Source organism: Prosopis cineraria, unplaced genomic scaffold (assembly GCF_029017545.1).
Source record: "Prosopis cineraria cultivar Desert tree isolate PC_DT_omini unplaced genomic scaffold, ASM2901754v1 PC6, whole genome shotgun sequence".
Classification (NCBI taxonomy): domain Eukaryota; kingdom Viridiplantae; phylum Streptophyta; class Magnoliopsida; order Fabales; family Fabaceae; genus Prosopis; species Prosopis cineraria.
Window position 1 is genome coordinate 33,256,366 of NW_026555337.1, and position 25,261 is coordinate 33,281,626.

Here is a 25,261-nt window from a genome sequence, read left to right on the forward strand (position 1 = left end):
AATGATTTCGACTAAAAAATGATCTTATTGTTTAATGATATTGTAGGTATGAATGGGAAAATTATGATAGAAAATTATTATTATTATTATTGAATAATGATAATAGAAATATAATAAATATTACATACTTGTTTTTGTACAGTAAAAAATATTTTTCTGACGATTGGATTTTGGTACAAAAGAGGGTACATTCAAAGAGGCAAATATCTGATTTCACTGGTTGAGTGGAGGACGAGCATCATATGCTCATTTTTAAAATAAAACGTAGAATATCTAAATTTAATTTAGACAATTAATATTTAAATTTTTTTCTTTTATTTTTTACATAAAAAATAGTATTATAAAATTATATTTATATTATCTTTTGCATCCGTAAAGCTAAAAAAAATTAACACATTAATAAAATAAGAATTATTTGATTTTTAAAATAAGGATGGAATTTAAATGTCAAAATAAAAAAAAATCCCGAAGCACATTTTCTTGGTAATAAAAAGTGAAGATCAGATTTTATTCCTTTCTTCTTTTATTCCCCACCTTCACTTTCACCTTGAAGTACATAATCTTAGTTTTTGATGTGCCTAAAAAATGTGAAAAACGTGCGGTTAAAGAACATCATTAGGAAACAAGTCAAAGGAAAAAGAAGAGGGAACATAATATTATTATTCAAAGGAGGCCAAGTAAAGCTGTATTCAATGTTGCATCAGAAGAGAAAGACAATTTAGAAGGCATCTTCCATCGTTCAACTTGGGAGGCTCACTGCAATGATGCTTCAAGTTGACAACATCGGTCCGTGTCCTTTGTGGCAAGGTGGCATGCAAAGTTTTCTTGATGCTGAAAGTTCTCAGGCTCGGCCCTGGTTGTTACATCTCAAATTGGGAATACGTGTCGAGTTATATAGATTGACACAAATATATCATAAGAGTTAGATTGAGTTGGAAATAAATTTAACTCAAGTAAAAACATTTTTTTTTTGGCTCAAATTAAATATTTGATGACCAGATAGGTTAATTTTAATGGGTTAAGGTTATCTTATTTAATTTATATTATTTTTTTAAAAAATTAAAGAATTAAAAATAGATGGTGTTTTAGCTAGAGATTAGAGGTAAAAAATGGGTAAGTCTAACCCACATGGATTCAAGTTCATAAGCTTGGTTATCTTAAAATTAGTATTTTTTTTAAGCTTTATTCTTATTCAAAGGATTTAAGATTGTGCTCGTAAATTCTTTTTTTATTTTTTTTGAATTTTTAAAAATTAAAATTTTTAATTATAATATTTTATATTTTTAAATATAAATTATATTGTTAAAAATTTAAAATAAATAATAGAAATTCTAATTCTAAATATAAACATATATTTTAAAGTTTAAATTTAATTTAAAAATAAAAATATTTTTTTAGGGGTAAAACAAAAATGGCCTGGGTTGCAAAGCCTAATTTCATTAAAAATTTCTATTTTTTCAAATACAAAACTCTTATAAAAACATGCAGTTCATTTTAGCACTGCAACCTCACGAAACAAACAAATCTAGAAGATTGGAATGAATCATGATGTAATAAATCAATTTTATAAGTTTATGGTGTGAATTGTTTTTATTTGTATGGAATACCATATTAAAACTTATTATTTATGTGAATTTTTCAAAAAATGTTGATAAAAAAATTAAATAAATTGGCTTGTTGACTCATTTAGCTCACCAACGAGAGTTGGATTGAGATTTTTTTTACTTATATAAAAATGGACTGAATTCAACCTACCTATAATTTGGGTTAGCTTATTTTCTCAGTCCTAGTTATATCTAATTGTTACTTTTGGCTGATTTAAATATGAATATTATCATATCTAATTGAAAGTAATTCTTTCATTAAAATTTTTTTCTATTCATAAAATTTGAATACATAATTTTATGACATAATATTGATACGTTGCATCTCCTGATTTTTTTGTTTAGGGAGTTGACAAAGTGGAACGACAAGTTGGAACGCCCACTTGATAATATTCCCACTTGATAAAAATATTACTCTCTTCATTTAAAAATATAAAATATTTTTAATTAAATTTCACCTTTTAATAAAATTTTTATTTATTTTTAAATTAACTTTATTTTTTATATTTATTCTTATTAATTACCGTATAATAAATATAAAGTCACCGTTAATAGAAACACTTTTGAAAAAAAGATAATGATTACACCTTGAATGACTAAAAATACTTTATATTTTTTAACATCCAACTCCTCAAAAAATGCTTTATATTTTTGAACGGAGGGAGTATGTAATTGTTATTATTAATTTATTATGATGCTACTATTTTTATTATTTATTTTATTTTGTTCAATTTGAAGACATGAGTTCCATTTTTTATACAATTTCTTAAAATTTTATTTTTATTTTATATACAAACAAAGCCCAAATGATTGAGTTCTTAAAATATTTTATCTTTCATATATATTTATATATACACTCCCTCTATTTAAAAATATAAGACATTTTTTGAAGAGTTGGATGTTTAAAAATATAAGACATTTTTAGTTTTTCAAGGTGTAATCATTGTCTTTTTTTCAAAAGTACCCCTATTGATAATAACTTTATATTTATTGTAGAGTGTTTAATAGGGATAAATATAAAAAGATAAAGTTAGTTAGAAAGTAGATAATTATTTTATTAGAGGTAAAATTCGGTTAAAAATGCCTTATATTTTTGAATGGAGAGAATAACATTTTTCTTTACTAGTAGAAAATCATGAAACAATAAAACTAAAAAAAATCAATGTACGTGACTTATACATAGGGCCGAAATCCGGAGTATTATAGAGCTAATTAACATGTAATTAATTAAAAACCGATTAATACTTACTTAACAAGCTTTCATCACGATCTCGCTTGCGTGTGCAAGATGACATCCAAGTCTATGCCTTTTTTACATCGTCACATACAATGTATCAATTGAAACAAGTGTTTGTTATTAAATATTAAAATTTGTAATATAATTTACTTTAGGACATTAAAAATAGAGAAAATAATAATAAAATTTCTCTGAAATATATAAATAACAATCTTTTCTCTCAAAATATCATAATTTTACTGAAATTTTTGAAAATTTTTTTGTTATTAATGAATTTATATAAATGATCAAATTGATCTTATTGAAAATAAAATGATTAATAAGTTTTATTTAAATAATCACAATTTTTCTTTTCATATTCGCAATAATATGACAACAAATCAAGAATTTAACAACGAAGTTATAATTTACTATTGTATTGTTGCGAATATGAGAAAAAAACTTGTGATTATTTAAATAAAATTTACTAATCGTTTTATTTTCAACAAGAATAATTTGATCATTTATATAAATTCATTAATGATAGAAAAATTTTTAAAAATTTCAATAGGATTATAACATTTTGAGTGATTAAAGTGTCATTTATATATTTTGAAAGAATTTTATTGTCATTTTTCCTTAAAAATAAGTTTACAAAATTGAATAATTCTAAAATAATTATTTGGTTAAACAAAAAAGGTTGCGTATAATTTCTCTCTTCTTGCAATCCAAAGTAAGGTGAGAGAACAAACTTAACTAATCATGTGGTTTCATGTGAACATGCATGTTTGGCACACTTTACTTGTTTTCTTTTCCTTTCTTTCTTTTTTAGTAAGATATAATACATTTATCCATTAATTTGCATCTAAATTTTCTCAAAGTATATTGGTACGTACTTGGCACATTGTTTCAGTAATTGTATATTTTATTTTTTCTTATTATAATAACGAAAATATAATTTTGATGGCTTAACTTTTAAATACTTAATAATAAGTAGTTTCTAAAAAATATAAACTAAAGGATTAAAATAAAGTTTTTTAAAAAATAAAAATTTAAGTATCATCCAACTCTGAATCAAGCATGAGCCCACTTAATTAAGTAATAAAAATAAGCTAAATGAGAAAAATAAAAACTCTAAAATAAATAGATCATATTAAAATTTAAGTTGACTAAAATTAAATTATTTTTATCAAATAAAATTAAGCTGATAAAAGTTTATTTCTGTTTATTCTGAAATTTTCAATGCCATGGAAAAAGAGTCTCGCCAAAAAAATAATACACTCCTTCCGTCATAAATTATAAAATATTTTTAGACAAAATTTTATATACAAATAAACCTCATTAAATATAATTAATAATTTTATTTTTTTAAAATAAAAATATAAACTTTTAAAAATATTCATCATTATAATATTAAAAATAAATAAGATATAAATTAATTATAAAAAAATAATAATAATATTAAAACTTATACATTTAATAAAATATTAATCAACTCAATTTATCTTATATTTTAAAATAAAAATTTTTTTAAAATTATTTTATAATTTAAGATGAAAGAAATAGATAAAAAAATTTTAAAAAAAATAAATTATAACTTTAAATTTTTATACTTTACTCTAACTTATACTTTACTCTAACTTTGATATAAAATCTTATATTTCTTTTATATTTTAAATTTTTAAATTTTTATTTTTGTGGATACTATAATGCAAAATAAAAAGATTTAAAACATAAAAAAATATAAAACTTAAAATATAAAAAATATAAATTTTATAACAAAATTTAAGTAAAATATAAAAATTTAAAATTATATTTTTTTAAAAAAAACTCCTCTATACATCCCCACATTCACTAAAATATAATGAGTGATTTTACATTTTTCATGTAAAGACGAAAATGGTCCACACTTTTCACGCGGATAATCGCAGAGGCCAGCCTTGCCAAAAGGGAAAACGTGGCGGCCATCACGTACACCGCACAAAGAATACCCTATTCTACACCCGCAATCTAAACGACGACGTTTCTAGCCGCTTCCACCGGAGAAAATGCCAATAACATGAGCGCCGCCAATATTCCCACCGGGAAGAAAAAAGCACCAGAGGCGGCGGTGGCAACGGCGGTAACATCAACGGAAGCACCACCATCAACGCCGCTAGAACCACCAGAACCACAATAGACCCTAAACCGTAACACCTTTCCATGATCTTACTCACAGGATTCACCGAAACTTTAAACTGTGTTAATCTTTGTATATCTTCTTCTGATGTATTTTCTTTGATCTCATGCGCATCAATATCTCTTCAGCTCTCCTTTAGGACACTGTTTCTCTACTTCGCCGCCGAAGAAGGTGGTCGTTGCGAATCAGGCTATAGCGATGACGTAAGCACGAATGAGAAGAAGAAAACTATGAAAAGAAACCAAGGAAGCGAAACGATTAAACGATCAACCCCAGCGTGCTGGTCTAACAAGGAAAGATGAAGGTTGCAGAGCGAGGATGAGTTTATTTATAAGTCAGACTGGCCGCGGGCCCCAGTCTTTGTGGGACCCACTGAATTATTTTTTAAAATAAAAAATAATTTGGTCGGAAAATCAGTTACAGTGAACTGATCCGGATCAGCCGAATCACAAACCGCGGATACAGTATCTTGTATCTGCCACATCATGTACTAATTTTAATTTTTAATTAATAAGAAAATCTTTTATTTATATATTTATTTTCAAAAACAGTCAAGAATTGATAATCTTTTAGCTGAGTATTTTTTTAATTACGATATACAAATTAGTAACTGACAAAAATACATTTCGACTCTTTTAAATATGTTTGTTACATATATAATATTTAAATTAAATTGATGTAATTATTGATTTTTTTATAAAATAATTTAGAAATAGATTTTGAGTAATACGAGATGGGTACTGAAAGATTTATGACAGCGTTCTAAACAAATGAAACGCAAAACGATGAAGATCAATCCAGAATCAAGATTGGGTGGATTTGGGAAGATGAGATAAGATTCCTTCAATCTCTTGGTAGTGGTGGAGCAAAAAATAATATAAAATTAAGTATTTTTAAATTAAAAATTATTGAAATTTACTGATGACAGCATAAGTGATGAACTAAAAGTACTGAAAACCGAAATTTCAAATTGTTTAGGCTTTTTTTGACCAGCAAAAAATTCTTAGTCATCGTCTGCGCAGCAAGGGGAGAAAATGCAAAATTAAAAAAAGCATTCAAAGAAAGAAGAAATTTCTATTTATGCTGACACTAAAATAAATAACAGGAAAAATGACATTTGGAGATCGTGCCATAGAATAAGATCAGTCTAAGGTCTTGAAAACAATTGCATTTAATTTGCAGATAACAGAATTTCAATTTGAAACCATAAAAGTTCAGGTACAAACAACAAATACCCTTAAATATAATTTTTTATTTTTTACAGGTGTCAATTAAAATAATAAGAGAGAATGATAGAGAGGTTTAAAAAGGCCAATTAATTTAACTAACATCTCAAATATTGAACTTCATAAATTTATAAGTTTAACTTTTAATTTTATAATTTTATTATAGTAAATTTGCAACTTGTTTTAAATTTTTACCATGACTGAAAAATAAATAATTTTTCCTCTATTAAAATTTAAAATATAAGTTGTAAATTTATCATAGTGAAATTATAAAATTGAGAATCAAGGATACAAATTTTTGGAGTTTATAACACTTGGGATCTAAAATAAATTAATTGATCCTTTTAAAACTTTTATATCATTCTACCAAATAATAATTCTAGTTCAAAATGTTATGAACTAGTAATTACTTTCCAATAAATTGGAGTTGAAATGACTCAAATGGGTTCATATGATTAATAATTTAATATTATTAAGGATTGACCATCATTTTCTTCCTAAACTTTTTTTAAGAGTGTTGGAGATCATGTTTTAAAACGTGCAGCAATATCCTTCCTAAATAATTTTTTCAAAAGCAAAATCATCCTCTCATTATACACTCATCATCTTCTCCATTATTTGCTAATGTGAAATAGTTGAGGGGTTCATGCAATGACAACAAAGCATTTTGAGCTATTTTGACCATTTAACATAGTTTAAAAGGACTAGAAGTGTGAGGAAGTAAAAATCAGGCTTGATTTTAGTGGCAAAATGAGTCAAGCTGCCTTTGTTGTCATTATGCATGGGCCCACAATTATTAGTATAAGGTGTCAAATGACAAATCCTTTACACAAATGAGATACATAATTTTCAAATTTACCAACAACTGCAATTAATTAGTTGAAGACACAACTACAAATAACAAAATAAACAACAAAGCCAAAAATAAGAAAAGAACAAACAACAACAAAGCATTATTTAAATATTTGCAATTCAAAATCCTATATTTATAATTGTTTGAATTTATATTTACAACTCATATTTTACAAAATCTTTTGAGATCTCACAGTTATTTAATTAGATTCATGTTTTAAAATATAACTGTCATTTTCCCATAATTTTAAATATTCCATGTAAAATACTACAAGCAGGCATCCAATACAAGGATTACCTGCAAGGCACTGGCGTCCATTAAAACAAGGGACTCGGCTTGCCTCTACTCCACATCCCCACCTCTGCTGCACTGGAGAGAAATTTTGGCTATTTGAATTAGTTAGATTTAATATTTTTATTTTCATATTTATGAAAATAAAAATTTTATTAAAAATTTTAATAAATATAATCTTCAATTGTTATAGTTCAGATTTAATATAAGTGAAACAATTTTAATATTAAAAATATTTTTAATGTTTATAAATTAACTATCTAAATATATTCCAGACAATGCAAATTTAATATTATTTTTTTTATAATTTTTATAAATTTTTAATATTAAATTTGAACCACCCATATTAAACTTAATTTATTCAGACTAGTGATCAGATTTGCTAAGAAAATTTGATAAATTTGGATGAGTCATATTAAATTTAAATTGTCCAAACTAGTGATTAGTTTTATTAAATTTTTTTTATAATTACAGACTATTCATATTAAATCAAGATTATTCAGACTAATCAAATTTATTTAAATTTTTTATAGTCCTAAAATAAGAAATTTTATTTGAAATAATTTTTAAATGTCCTTTGTTCTAATGTTCCCTGATTAAATAAACAACCTCCTAATTAATTAAACAAATTTCTTTAATTGATTAACTTCAATAAGATTAAATTAAAAATTTTAAAAGTACTAAGCAATTTCAATTAAATTTTTTAATCAAGTTAATGGGCCTTAAAAAGGACTGAATGGAGTATTAATTAAAGTTGAGATTTTTATGTCAATCGCACTCGTCGTGGAATTTTCATCTGTCCCTTGAGTGTCTTGTGCCCCGGTGTTGTGGTTACCGCACCTCTTTCTGTGGCATAGGGCAGCGGGGAGGTCTTCTAGGATGGTGTTTTTGGGAAAATTAGGAGCTTATTTGATTTCTCTTGTTGTTTTTTATCTTTAAAAACCGTTTTATAATATAATTTTTAAATTTTTTTTAAAATAAAATAAAATAAAAATTCATTCGGTTATGTTAATTAAGAAATAGACTGATAGTGATTATTATAGATAATTAATGGTGATGATTAATAATAAAAATTAATTAAAATAATTATAATTTTTGATAATCAAATATAGTGTATTTTAAAAACAAGAAAAATAAAATGAAAAAAACTTAAAGTTGTTTCTATTTTTTAAAAAAAATAAAAAATGAAAACAGTTTTAAAAAATAACTAAATAAAAAACACTTATCCAATCAAAATTTTAAATTTTTTTATTTTTAAAAATAAAAAATATTTTTAAGATAGAAAACAAATACTTCTTTCATTTAAAAATATAAAATATTTTTGAAGAGTTGAATGTTAAAAAAATAAAGCTTTTTAATCTTTTGATGTGTAATTATTATCCTTTTTCAAAAGTGCCTGTATCGATGATGATTTTATATTTATTATAGGGTGTTTAATAAAAATAAATATAAAAATATAAAATTAGTTTAAAAGTATGCAATCATTTTATTAAGATAAAAAATTTAATTAAAAATATTTTATATTTTTAAATAAAGGAAATAGCTCTTAGGTCTTTTTTTTTTTTTTTGATATTTTCATTGAAGGCGGGATGAGATTGGTGGTGGTAGTTGAAGTCTACGAAAACTGATGAATTGTCATGGTTGGTGCTCATGCTTCTCTCTTCGCAATATAATCTTTCGTCTGGCCAAAAAAACAAAAAAGTTCGCGGGAGAAAGAAAAGCAAGAACTTAAATGAAAATAAATTTGATAGATTAAAATATGAAATAATTCCACATAATTTTATTTAATTTTGTGAAGATACTCTAAATAGAAATTTCGACATATTATATTTTATACTTTCAATTTGGGAAAAAATTAATTATTATAATAAAAAATTACATATTTGCATAAAATGGATGATGATTTTGGGTATAGAAAATCTAATGATATCATTTTCAAGTCATGCCAAGAAATGTCATTCACTCATCTTGAGAAAATAAGATATAGTCCAGAATAATCCATTATCCTATCAAAAATAAAAATTTTATTCTTTAAAAAAAATTAAAAAAAATGACAATTAAGGATCCTATAAGAATATTAATCTCAATTAAGGATCATAATATTTTAAAATTTCAGTTAAGGACCATGGTCCTTAATTGAAATAAAAAAATATAGTTTGTGAGGTGAGATTCACTAATATCACTTGGGAATTTACTAACTCAACTTGAAAAAATTACTAACATATATTGTGAAAATATAAAACCTCATTTAAAAATTGATTGTTTAACAAAAAGCGATACTTTGAGAATTCATTAACATGATTTGAAAAAATTTCTAATGTATATGGTAAAAATATGAGATTTCACTTGAAAATTGATCATTTAACAAAAAACTATAATTTGGACAAGTCACTTTTTTGTCAAACAATCGATTTTCAAATGAGGTTTCATTTTTCACAATATTCGTTGAAAATTTTTCTAAGTTTGAATAGTGAATTTTTAAATAACACTTTTTATTAAACATTTGATTCCTAAGTGAATACGTTAGAAATTTTTTTAAGTTAGTTAGTGAATTCTTAAGTGGTGTTTTTTTGTTAAAGAATCAATTTTTAAGTGAGGTTTCATGTTTCCACAATATACGTTAACAATTTTTTTAAGTTAGATTAGTGAATCCCACATTACAAACTATATTTTTTTTATCCCAATTAATGACCCTAGTCCTTAACTGGCATTTTAAAATGTTATGGTTCTTAATTAGGATTAATGTTTTTAGAGAGTCCTTTATTGTTATTTGCCCCAAAAATAATAACAGTACCATTCCTGTCAAGCTCTACATAATATTTATTTGCACCTTTTATTAGACTTTGTATGACATTTTAATTTAATATTTTTAAAAATATGATAATTAAATTTTAATTTATTATTTATTTCATACATCACATTAGCATAAAAAAATATCTAATTATTGATAAAAAGGAGAATAAATGCAATATGGTTGTTGGATCGAAAGGAAGTAACTTAATTCCACTACATCAAAAATTGAAGATTCAAGGATGCTCACTAGAGAAACACGAACTTTGTTCTTCATGGATCCGCCTCAAATATCTATGCTGAGCAGTATGTTCTTGACATGTCTTTAGTTTGATTATTTTTTAAGCTTAAGCTTGCCTCTTGTAATTCAAAAAGAAAAAAGTTGAAGATTGAGCCTTGTAGAGAGAGAGAGAGAGAGAGAGAGAGAGAGAGAGAGGGACACTATATTATAAGAGAATTAATTTTAATCAAATCTATGAATGCTTAAATCTAACGTGAAGGTGGTTGTATCATTATATTTCTTTTTAAGCATGTAGAAAATAAAATAATTTAAAAAAGGATAAAAATGTAAATTGAGTCTAAACCATAGGTCTAAAAATATTTGATATCCTAAATTCATTAGCCATTTTTAGTATGATGTTCTTTATATTTTAAAAATAATGCAATTTGGTCTTCATCTATGACAAAAGTTAATTTTAATTGTTAATTAACTATAAAAATGATAGAAAATAACTTAAAAAATAACAAAAAATGACCATTAGTTGGCCCGTTTTGAACCAGGTAATTTTTTTAGGACTGAAATTAACTCAGAAATTGTGATTGATTGGACTGTTTCAAACTGTTTTTTTTAATCTTTACTATTATTTTAGTGATAAAATTTTTTATTCATTTTAGAAATATTAACGCCAACTTTATTTTGAATTGTTATAATAAAATTTTAAGTATATGGCTTGTTTATTGGAATTATATAAATTAAATTTTAAAAAATTGAAAGCTAAGTAAAACAAATATATATATATATATATATACACGTAAAATTTGATATATTTTGGCTAAACAATTCTGAACTGAAAATAATATTTTTAATATTTTTAATGTTATGCATGCATGTATGTATGAATATAAATATTTTTTTATTTAATTATTATATCATTTATTTGACCACTTGTCTATTTAATTAAATTATAAAAACGATGACTTGTTGGCCTTTTTGGTTCATTGTCGGATAAAGCAAGCCAAAAAAAACTTGGTAAAGCAACCGAACAGGGAAAAAGAACTCGGCTGCATTAAAAAAAAAAAAAATACTTGGCTAAATGATACTTCCCCTTACCCTATTTATAGAAAAAAAAAATTTTTTTAGTTTTCATTTAATAGTCACCTTATAAAAGTTTCAACACAAATTTTCTATTTTACTTTTAATTAAATGTTAAAAAAAATTAAAATATATATATATTTAATAAAAATAAAATTAAAAATTTATTAAATGTTAAGATAAGGTTAATAAATTTAAAATTTTTCTTACTTCTAGTGAAATACGTTGAAGGACCGATAAATAGGACAAAAATATTAGAGTACTCATTAAATACATGTGTCAGGAAGAGTCGAAGACACACAGCATTTATTTCACTTTGGCATACATAATAGCATATGGAAATATACATACTATACGAAGTATCTGGTCAAAAAAATAAATAAATAAATAAGGAGGTATAAAGTATGAACCTCCACCGACCAGGAAAAAAAAAAACGTTATTTTTAAGTAACCTCAGGTGAAATGAATCAGTGCTTTGGCTGTGGAAATAATAAGTCTAGATTATAAATAAAAATATATTTACATGCCCCCTCGCAATATTCATAATTTATATTACAGGTCTAATTTATACCTTGAGGGTGTTCATAAAATCCCAATCTCCATTAACTTATTTTCATCCCAATCGCATTGAGATAGGTCATTTTTTATTAAAATTTTTTTTTTGATGAACATAACAGGAGTAGGATAAAAATGATATCAAGACAGGACAGAGGTTGACTATCGGGGCATCTTGCCCGTCTCAAATGTATACGTATGTTAATTTTATGTTTTTTTTTTTTGGTTTTATAGATGATAAACTTATTTTTTTTGAAATTAAATTTTATAATATTTTATTAATTGTGATTTATGGTGGTTTATTTGTATTTTTAGGGGTTTAAAGAAGAAGTAATGTAATTTGTTAAATATTGCGTTGAACTTAAGTTATGTTTTTTTGTCTATCGCATGTGGTTATGTCAATTTTATTGCTCCCTTTATAAGATTCACATTTGCTATTAGTTTACTATCAAGTGTATTTCAACTTGTAATTTAAGGTAATATATTAATTTTTTGAGTTCACAAGATAATGTATTTTATGTTAAATTTATAAGAATTCTCACTATTTTATATGTTGAGGAGATTCTTGAATGATGATACTTTAAAATAATTTGATATTTTATTGGAAAAAAGTGAAAAAAATGTGCTTGATTGGTTAGAATTTGAAGATATAGATAGTCATAGAAACTAGTTGATTACTCACCTCTTCTGTTTACACCCTGCCTTTTTTTACTAAAAGTTTCTGATCATGTCCCGTCCCAATCCAAAATGAAATAGAACAAGATGGCACATGTAATTAAAATTTAAGAGAGAATGATATATAAGTTTTAAAGGGATCAATTAATTTAATTTAAGTTTCAAATGTCAAACTTTAAAAATTTATAAGTTTGATTTTTAATTTTATAACTTTATTGTGATAAATTTACACCTTGTGTTCTAAATTTTAATAGAGAAAATAAATTTATTTATTTTTTAAATATGTTAAAATTTAAAAAATAAGTTACAAACTTATTGCAAAAAAGTTATAAAATTGAGAATTGAACTTGCAAATTTTTAAAGTTTGATAATTAAAATCTAAGTTAAATTAATCTATTCTTTGGAGACCTCTTTATCATTCTCCTTTGCCATTAATTAATAGTAGTGGCATGTAATAGTAGATAATTAAAAGTAGCTTATACTTTATAATAGGTAGATATAATGTGTTATAAAAAAAAAGCTAAGAGGTATTTTAATTTTTTATTTTTTAAAAATAAAAATAATTTTGAAAACATTAAATTTCAGAACAATAACCCAAACGACTATTTTTATTTTAAAAAACAGAATCCAACCGACCCTAACTTATTTTTGTTGTCGAAATTAAGAGCATATTTAATTCATATTTTCGGAAACATTTTTTTAAAAAATAAAACAAAAAAAAAACTTGTTTGGTTAGTTGTTTTTAAAATATTCATTGTAAAAAAAACGTTTCCATTTCTTGTCCTTAAATACAAAAAAATAAAAATAGTATACTCTCTCCATTAAAAAATATAAAATATTTTTAACCGAATCTCACCTCAAAAAAATAGTTATCTACTTTCAAATTAATTCTATCTTTTTATTTACCCTTATTAAATATTTTATAATAAATATAAAATTATTATTAATAGGGTATTTTTGAAACAAAGGCAATTATTACACCTCAAAAGATTAAAAATATTTTATATTTTTGAATATTTAATTTTTTAAAAATATTTTATTTTTTTAAATAGAGAAGTACCTTTTTCATCAAAAGGTGGGGGAAAATTTGTTTTCATCAACCATTAATGTATGTGTGCGTGTATATATTGGTTGCCCATCAATATTTTTTTTATTGAAGATAATCATATTCGAGACATTATTGAATATTAAATGTGTACACATTTTTTAATGAGAATTCAAATATTAGTGAATTAAATTGTGAGGAATTGACTCCTTTTGCTAGATCAAACCCCATTAATATAAAAAAATAATTTTGATGACAATTAAAATAGGGAAGACCAAAACTACATTATCTTCTAAAATTGTTTTAAATTAGAATTACCAAATTTTTTATATTTGTTCTGAAAAATAATTATAAAAATTTTATTATAAAACAACATTAAAAAAATGATAAGACCAAAAAAAAAAAAAACAACCCTAAGTTTCTTGTTTTTACGAGTCACTACGTCGTCAACTAACTAATTATATGGACATTTTAATCCATTGACTTTTCCATTCTTTTCTTTTTCCTTTTATTTATTTTTTGTAAAATGAAAAAATCAGTAAAAGGACCTTAGTCCTTAATTGTTGTTTTCAAAATTTAGGGCCCATTTATATATCATTATCTCCCAAACTGTCATTTTCCCGCATACTCTTAAGTTGGTGTATTTTGTTTTCATTTAATTTCACGCCAAATCTTCCAATTTCAACGTAACTCTTGAAATTAAGTAATTTGATTTTATTTTTTGGGTTGAAATTATTATTCTTAGCGAGTTAAATGAAAAAAAAGATGGGGAGTCTTTGAAATCCTTCCAAAAGAAACGCGTAGTTTTCATCGAAGGGTCTAACAAGTCCTTGAATACTTTTGAGTTTTGTCGTGTAGATGATCAAAAAACAAATTTTTGCCAAAAATATTAAAATTATCTTTACTTCGTTAAATTTACATTTTTAATTTAAAAATATTTAAGTATATTTAAAATTATTGAGTAGAATACTAATTAGTTCATTACGTATATTGTGAACTTTAATTACCTAAGTTCCTTCCAGTTCAAGAATTATTTTTAAAAAAATTTGTGTATTATAGTTTTTAAATTATCATAAACATAAATCGTAAAATGGTGCAATAAAAGAGAAGTCCCATCTTGTTTTGTATTTTTTTTACAAGAACAATTTTATTATTTTTTATGAAGTACTTCCTACATTTCATTTTATAAAATATTTTTATTTTTAGAATTGATTTGGAGTCCCGAAATATATATATTTTGAAAAAATATTTTATTAATAATGATTATTACAATTACAATATTACTCCTTGTTATTTCACTCCTTAATTAATTTTCTCTCTCTATTATTAATAAAGAGTAATTTTAAAATTTTATAAAAAATTAATATTATAAATCGTATTTAATAAATTTCATGGTACATGTAATTCAAACAAATGAATATTTACCTCTACTATATAATGATCATTTTATAATAATATGAAGCTTATTGAATATTCATTAACTATTAAAAAACGGCTGTCAGAACTTAAATCTATGCCCTTGATGTTCTGGCATTTTATTTAAATAAATAAATAAATAAACAATTGTGTAAAAATAATACGTCGCAGTTGATTGGCTATGATTTGAGTCATTCAGAAGCAATAAACAACTTATATATAGTATAAAATTTATATTAAAAAATTAAAATATTTATAAAGTATAAACAACTCAGAGACTTCTAAGGAAATTCCAAGCACCACATGGTGAATGGAACATAAAAAGTAGGTTAATTAGTCAATGGGAGGACCAAACACGGCGTTTAGTAAAGAAAATATTATTATAGTAGCCACCTCAATTCTATTGTGAAGAAGTTTTGATCAATTAATTATTTTAAAAGATTAGTTCCTATTTAAATTTGGTGACGTATTGAGTGTTTGTATTATTTAAATTATTTAAATTTATATTAATAATTTAAATAAGTGAAGTATAAATATAAAACTAATAATCTAGATTTTAACAGTTTAAATAATATAGACACTTAATGTTTGCATAAAATACAATTATAAAATCTTAATCCTCTCAAAATTCTCCTCACCTTTAATTTGTCTGTTAGTGTTTACGTGATCAATCATTATTTTTTTAAAAGTTAGATATTTAAAAATATAAGATATTTTAATCTTTTAATATGTAATTATTTTTTTTTAAAAAGTACCTCTATTGATGGTGACTTTATATTTATTATAGAGTATTTAATAGAGGTAAATATGAAAAGATAGAGTTAATTGAAAAGTAGGTAACCACTTTATTGAGAGGTGAGATTTAATTAAAAATGCCTTATATTTTTAAATGAAGGGAGTATATCTTAAAATATCTTTTATATATTTAATTAATGTAACTTTTTATTTTAGAATTCAAATTCAAGATCACAAAATAAATTAATTTAACTCTTTCAACCAGTTAAATCAAGCGTCGCTGAGTTTCGAATGATGAATGATGTAATTCTTAACATATAAACAACACTTCTAATGAATTTTCCCGTCCAGGATAGAATATGGATTGTTTTTAACTACTTTATAAGAGATTAAAAAAATTCAAAAAATGGTTTGTACAATAAAAATTATTTTAGAGAAATTATCTCTATTTTTAACATGTTTCCCCAATTAAATATATATAAATTTATCTCATTAATATTTAATAGGAGACAAAGGAAAATTTGTGAAAAAAAATTAATGACTTATCTTATAAATAAGACCCAAAAATTCATTCTAAATTTCTATCTATACATTACAAATAGGATTAGAAAAAGTAATCCATCTCTACAAATACAATTAACAAGGGCATTTATGAAAAAAATAATTTAATATTATTACCTTTAGCAAAGTATCCTGCACAAACATTAGCCAGTAAAAAAATATCATATTTTGGACTGTACAAGGAATATATGAATCAAGAGTGGCTTTGAAAAGTTACAAAGTTTTGTTTTTATATAATTTCAACAAATTTTTTTAACTTTCATTGAAATAGTTTAACATGACATTATATTGTAAAAAGTACGGAAGAGATCGAGAATTATTTTTTATGTATCACACAAACACTTATTGAAAAATATAAAATATTTTTAATTAAATCTCACCTTCAATAAAATAGTTATATACTTTTAAACTAATTCTATCTTTTCATATTTATTTTTATTAAACACCCTACAATAAATATAAAGTCACTATTAATAGGGACACTTATGAAAAAAAATAATGATTACATCTCGAAAGACTAAAAATATATTATATTTTTAAACATCTAATTTTTTAAAAAATAACTTATATTTTTTAAAGGAGGGAGTACTTCTTTTACTCTTTATTATAAGTCATTTTATTATCTTATCAAAACAAAGGAAGGGAACTCATTAAATCTCTCTTAAGATTTTAAAAAAAATATTTTAACTCTGTCCTTACTTGAAAAAATAAAAGAATTTTTTTTTTTTGAAGATGACACGTTCCCTCTCAGGGAAAATAAAGTATTGGAGGGAAAGAGAGAGAGACACAACATTAATATTATTGTCATGTTCTAACTCACATTTCTAGTTAATATTTTAGATTTCATATAAGGAAGCGTTTTAAAATGAAAACATTAATATTGCATATCAATTCCAAAGAAGCTCTACATAAATTATGTAACTCTTTTAAACTATGTACAATCTTTTTTTTTTTTGTTCAATTTTTTTCTCTATATTTTAATCTGATTTAAACGTGAGAAAAATATTAATGTTTTAAAGTAAGTTTTGAGTTATTATATCTTGTGAACATCACATTTCATGATAATTACTCTCTCAATTAAAAAAATATAAAACATTTCTAAAATATAAGAAAATTTTACGGGTTGAATGAATTAGCATGAGTTTAACTCATTCTTTCGGCTCTATCGACTAGGGCTGTACAAAAGTCTCGTGGTCTCGTTCGGTCCGATTTGACCCATAAAAATTTGGTCCTATTCAATCCTGTAAAATGCTGGTCCTATAGGACCAAAAAGACTAAAAAGACAGGACTGATTTTTCGGGTAAGACCAGACTAGAGACCAAGCATCTGGACTAAGTGGTCCGGTTTGGTCCTTTATAATTTAATATAATTAAAATTAATTTATAAATTATTAATTAATAAGCCTTAGAAAAAAAGTCTTAATCCTGCCTTACACTTTGCACTCTGATCGAAAAAAAACCTCAACACTGTTACTCAACAGCACTTAGCGTCTTAGCCACTCACTCAACTTTGCTCTCATTCTCAATTTCTTCAGTGCGCCAAAGTCCTAGCCTTTGCCTTGCACTTTGCACTCTGATTTTGATCTGTTCGAACTTTGAAAGAACATGTCTGTGGGTTGATTTTTATTGCTTCTGTTCTTACTAATTTTTTTCCTTTGGTCTATTTTCGGTCTTTCCTCTGATTTTTTTATTGAAGTTATGTATTTAAATCTGTTGGAGTTTTGACTGTAATTAAAATATTATTTTCTTAGTTTTAGAAATTATTATGAATTTATTATGATTATAAGTGTTTTTAGTATCTTAATTGAGTTTGTTAAGTTGAAATAGATTATTGGTCATCATAGAGAAAAAAGAAAAAAAAAGCCAAGTGAGTATTGGATTAATAGGATCAGTCTCTCAATCTTATGGATCAAATTTAATCTTGTTAATCTTCGAGTTTTCACAAGACCAGATCAAACTATAAGTTACCTAACCCAATCTTTTTTATGAAAAGAATCAGACTCCAAATTAAATTAAAATTCAGTCCCGTCTAATCTTTTGTGCAGCCCTACTATCGACTACCGATTTAATTGATCTTTTCCTTTTGGTTCCATGCACCTTTCTTGTTGGCCGTCTTATCTTGATGACTTGATCGTCTGTCCGTGGTTCCAACATGAATTTAGCGCGTGATGTATCTTTTTCCTTTTTGAGCCGTCTCAACAACCTCTGGTAAGACTGGCCTATAGGGCCAGGTGGGACCCGGGATAGCTACACAGCCTTAGATTTTTTAAACACAACTTTTTCATGTACAAAAACATATCTTCTTTTTTGTATTAAAGAAAAAACATATCTTCTTTTTTAAATATATATAAATTTTACACACGACTTTCGATGTAGAGATCCCGATAATAGGATCACATGAAAGCTGCCACGTCAGATAATGACGAATGCTCTGCTACGCATTTATATCGTTTTGGTTCTGTGCAGTGTATGTGCATCTCAACATCTATGGTTCAAAGCTGGAAGTCGTTTATCATGACTTCATGAGTCTTTTTTCTACTTTTTTTTTAATGATTTTTTACCTGCCACTATAATTTAAGAATTACGTACTCACTTCATTGAAAAAATATAGGGTATTTATGATTTTAATTGGATTAAATTGATTATAAAAAAATTAATTAACATAATATGATGATGGTTGGATAACATTTTTTAAAGTTTATTTTGTAAAATTGATTTATATGGAGAAAAATTTAGCTTCTACAAAATAGAATTTCAAGCACCAAAATGAAAAAATTGATGCAATGTTTGGATGCATAGGAATTTAGATTTGATTTTGAATTTGAGCCAAATTTATTATTTAAAATATTAAAAATGTATGAATTTGGGTTTGGATTCAAGTTCTACCTTAATCTCTTTATAATTTAAAATATTTTCTAAACCTTTATTATTTTAAATTCTACATTAATTTCTTTGTAATTTAATTGGCCTATCAATGACATCGAACAAGACCATATTATTGGAGGTGACCAAGACCAGACTGTTGCCATAGTCGATCGAGACAGGGCTATCATTGCCAACTGAGATTGGACGATCGACACCACCTAGATCAGATGGTAGACTTCCATTGGGATCGAACTGCTAGTGTCAATTGGGACCAGAGTGTAGATGACAATTAGGACAGAATGATCGACTTTCACTGGGACTGGACCATTGGCATTGACTGGGACAAGAGTGTTAACCAGGACAGGACCACAGTTGCCAACCGAGACTAGACAACTGCTTTTGATCGAGATTTGATAGTTAGCTCCTACCATGACCAGGATCGAACTAATGACCTCAATCAACAATAGACCGTTGATGGTTTGGTCTAGGTCGATGTCGGTGGTCCTATCCTTGTCAGTGTCAGTGGTCTAGTTCTGGTCAAGGTTGTTAGTCCAGTCCTGATCAAAGTCATCAAACTTGGTCACGGTTGGATTTGATTGTTTGATCCCAATCACAGACAGTTGTCCAATCCCAATCGGCGCCAATAGTCCTATCCTAGTTGTCACTGGCAATCCGATCTTGGTTGGTGCTAGTGGTTAGGTCTCGGTGGAAGTCAACCGTTTGGTCCTGGTAGGCGCTAGTGGTTTGGTCTCAATGAAAGTCGGCCGTCTTGTCCCGTTCAACATCGATGGTCAAGCCCTGGTTGGTTTTGACGGTCCGATTTCGGTGGAAGTTGGCTATCTATTCTTAGTCATTGCTAGTGATACCATCTTGGTGAAAGTATGCCCTTCGATCTCGATAGGTGCTAGCGATCTGATCTCATTAAAAGTTGATCGTCCAAACTGCCGACTTTGATTAGGATTTGACCGTTGATGTTGTTTGAGATGCTTTGAAATTTAAACATAGAATTTAAAATTTAGAATTTTACTTAAGATCCATACAAATGATTTTAATATTATAGTTTGAAATTTTGTATATCATCCAAATAATGAATTTAGAATGTATAAATTTTAAATGTGAGATTTTAAATATGAGATTTTAAATCTAACTTTTTATCCAAATTCACCCATCCAAATGTAACTTGAAAGTGTTTGATTAGTTTTCATAAAATGAGTTTCAAAAACTATACGAGTATGAGAAAATTAAGGGTATTTGGATTATTTTTTTTAAAAATCATATCTAGTGGGTATCCAAACAAGCCCATAGTAGTTAACTATCTTTTAACTAGTATCATTTCTTTATATTTACCATTTATTTATTAAAGTGTTTCACTTTAAAATAAATATAAAATAATTTATTTATGAAGGATATTTTTAAAAAATATATATTAGTTATGTTTTAAAATAATAAAAATATTTACATTTTTTAATATCTAGAGTAATTTTTATTTTTAATTTATTACCATTCTATTGAATTTTATTTTTAATTTTTTGAAGTGTCCTACTCGTCTTTCATCATTGATGTGTAAAGCTCCTTTATGAAACTGCGGACATTTGCTCTTTAGGAGAATGACAATAAAGAGATAGGAGAAGAAATTTACAGCCCGATTAATTTTTTTAAAAAATAAATTACAAATATTAAATAAAACACAAATAAAAAAACTCAGTTACAAATTGAGTCTTATTTAAAAATTGAATATTTCATTTTCAATTAAGATTCATGAATTTGTTTGAATGATTTGCAAGTTTTTTTTTTTCAAAAAGATTTTATTGAGAATATAAGGGGCTTATTTGATTACCTATTTTTAGTACATTTTTTATTTGAGAGAAAATAATTTTTTTTTGAACATATGTTTTTTTTATCTGTTCTAAAAAACAAAAAATTTAAAAGTTATTTTTTGTTCCACAAAATTAGAGAAAAGGCAAGAAATATCACGCTTGCATTGATGAAAATTATATTCGTTCACCCTCTATTTCACTAATTTTGATATGTTTTTGTAACGTCATTCACAACATTACCAAAAATACAGAACATAAGACATGAAACACTGTTATGATAATCAGGACTAATTAAATCCCTAAAATAGTTATCATAATACAAGGGTTAGAAATAAATTTAAAATCAGGATTCTAAGAAAAACCTTTTAAAAAGCTGTTTGAGTTCAAATTATAGTTTTAAAAAAAATATAAGAGAATGTGGAAGCAAGAACAATAAATAAGATCTCAAAACACACACAAAAAGGAGGCAAGTTTATCTCCCCCATTATTGCTCCATCCATTGTTGCGCATGCGTTGTTCGTCAAGGTGGATGGCACAAAGATCTAGGGCTCTTGTTGAGCATTGTGCCGCGGCGCGCCTCTACTATTATGATAGCATATGGCTGGTAGACAGCACTCCTAGTCAAACTTCTAAAGCACATTGATTCAACATCTGAGTCCGAATCGAGTGATTTAAGCGTCTACACATAGCTCTTAGAGCCACATAGTTATTGGCACTAGACTCAACCAAATATTTAACCAATTGAGAGTTGGACACCTAGACACAAATTGATAGCTTTTCTTTTCAAAATAACAATCAATGTGTCCAAACTCACATACCATGTGCCAGTGACTATGGAACCACTTGAACCAAATCAAATGAATCACAAACAACCTATTTATACAATTAAACCACCACAATACAAGATTTGGCCATCAAACTCCTAATTTCAACATAATTTCAAAAGGGGTAACAACTATTCAGTAGTCATTCCACTAGCCATACAAACACATAAATCAACACAAAATTCACACTTGCACTAGTATCTTGATCTCTCACAGCCATTACATCATAAATTACAACATTTCAGGTTGAGATATCCACAGTTTACAACAATATTCATACAAGTGACTACAATATGACATAAGATCCTAACTTGGCATAAGTATATACAATTCGTTATAAAACCAAAAAAAAAAAAAGAGAAAGGATTGTACAAAAACTAGTCCTCTTGATGCTTAGCAGCACCTTCCTTCCTTCCTTTTATCCCTATTGGAGTCTTTACTTATAAAATGTAACCATAGGGTGTGTCGAGGATTCAGTAACCAAAAAGTTTAATCAAACTACTCATGTGTGAGAAAAGATAGTAAGTATGTGAAGTGGCACTTAAAACACATAACAAGTTACACATGTAACTTCTCTGAGGTTAAACCACAAATTAACTCCAATCTCATAATTATTCAAGATGTTAAAGAGAATTTTTCAAAATTATTTCAAAAGAAATCCTAATTTGCCATTTCAAATCCCAAACATAAAATTTAAGGACTCTAAATCAGAGTTTTAAAAATAAAGTGGAAGCTTGGAAATCAATTGGGATAAAAAAATGAGTTTTAAAACTCAAAAACCATTTCTGTTCAGAAAAAGACACTGCGCCGTGGCTTATGGCTTGTGCGCCGCGATATGTCTTCTTTGTGCTATGCACCACAGTGTGAGGCACCATGTGCCATGGCATATTGCATGAAATTTGACAGATTAGTGTTGTCATTTGACAGCACAGGGAGTGAACTTCCAACGCATCGTAAATTTCGTCCAACATCCGATTGAGGTGGTTTCGGCGTCTACACGGAGCTTTCTTCTAGCTCTAGCTAATGACACCAGTTTCACACTCAAATTTATTTTCTATTAAAAGTTGGACACTAAAACTCATTTTGACATATTTCCATAAAATTTTCAAATGGGGTGTCCCAACTCAACCACACGTGCTAATAGCCTACACCAACCTTCTGACCATACTCAATGGACTCTTACAGACTTGTGCAACACACCACACACAACTAAAAAACTTATTTCACAAAATCACCACTCAACCTCAATTTTTACAAAACATAGAGGGGGAGGAAAAGTTGCACAAAATCAACCATTTCATTCATATTTCTGAAAAATACATATATTTATACTTGTATAAGTATTTTGGCCCTATCTTCAGGTTCACAACAAAAAATCACTAACCCAGGACACAAAATACACTAGTTAAATACAAAATCATGCAAGCAGTACACCAATCATGACAATTAATTCTACTTGGCAATTACATTAACAAACACACATGTAAATAACAAAAAAAAGGTATATAGAGGATTTACTCCACCAATCTTAAGCCTCATTATGTTTTTTCTGACTTGGATCCAATGAGCTAGGTCCTGAAAATATTAAGAATTGAGGGGTGAGTACAACCATTTAGTAACCAAGTTTCACTTAAACTTTATAGTTATATATTAATTGTAAATAGATGCAATTAGGCATATAAATATATATTTCACATAGCATTAGGCCACGGTTCACAAAACTAACAATTATGTGATCGGGCTTGCCATAAAACACTATATCATGTTGTTTTCAAAACATAACTCAAGGTCACAAAATAACAACTATATGCCTTTAAACACGCGCCGGATCACAAAACTAACAACCATGTGGCCAGACTTATATGTATGATCATATGCCAACCTCATATCCTCCTGTTACCTCCGACAGGAAACCGGTGGCTATCACGAGGCTACGTCCTTCACGGACTAATCCAGCCTTCCACTTGTGAGGAGCTATCAGGCCAGGGTTAACCCACTTACTTATATAATCTAGTTTCTCCTAATACTAACAACCATGAGATGTCTTACCCCTAATCTAGCCTCCTTATGAACCGGTGAAAACTAGTTAGATTCGAGTCTCTCGTAAAACAAGTGGGATAGTCTCGAATCAATTATGGGATAAGGGCTACCTCCTGATTCCAACAGTCGGTGCAAAGGCTAATTCTTGATTCTAACGATCACTGTCAATACCACATGGATTTCAACCAATCTACTCTCTCCTTAAGCAAACTCCCACCAATATGCATTTTAACAATCTTTTCTCAACATATAAACTCACATAACACAATTGCTTTACACTTTAACATATATTTCATCACAATTCTCTATCCTTATTCATAATTCACAATTAATTTCATAAAACATCAAGGGTGGTAGAAAACAAGGTTTTCTTTCAAAAGAAACCATTTCACAATCACGCACTTGCCAACATGCATAATCAAATTAACCATAAATCACATTTCACAATGCAATTAATATATAACTATAAAAATTAAGTTTCTCCTATTTTACTCAAACCTTTAAGAGGTCAAAGATTTACCCCTTACTACAACACTCCCCAAGGTTCAACGAGCTCGAATGGTGCCAAAACAAACCTCTCTACAACCATATCACAAGGATATCATTATTACTTAACTCTTGAACAGAAAACTCCACAAACATTATTTCACCAACTCATAAGCACTATCCATTTATATCCATGAGCTCATTAGATTTTATTAATGCACATTATCATTAATAACACCTCAAACCATTTTAATGCACATTAACCTCCTCCCCCAACTACCTTATAAATGCCAATTTTGGATATTAAATGCTCCCATGGACCAACCATTTCCAAAATCATTAATGTCGTGCTCCAATACATGAAACAACACCCATTTAACTTACTTTAACTAATGGAATCAGACTCATACTCTTATAGATCAAAAATCCATCTCACAACTTAAACCTCTACCATAAATAATCATAAATGAGGGAGAGAAAGGAAGAAGAAGGCACCATGATCTTACCTTGGGTGTTTGGGAGCTCCAATTTATCAATAATGGGACCAAAAATGGTGCCCTAGCAGAGCTAAAATCAAGCTCTTCATTTTCCTCCTCTTTCTCTCTCTCTCTTTCTGTTTCCACGTAGAGACAAATCAGATATATCCAATTTTTTAGCCCTCTACTGTAGCGCAACGATGCCCTTCGCTGTAGTACATGGCATAGAGGAGCCCGCTACATTTAAATTGTGTTCGTGCTCCAGGGCGGACCAACCACATGCCACGGCGTGTGGC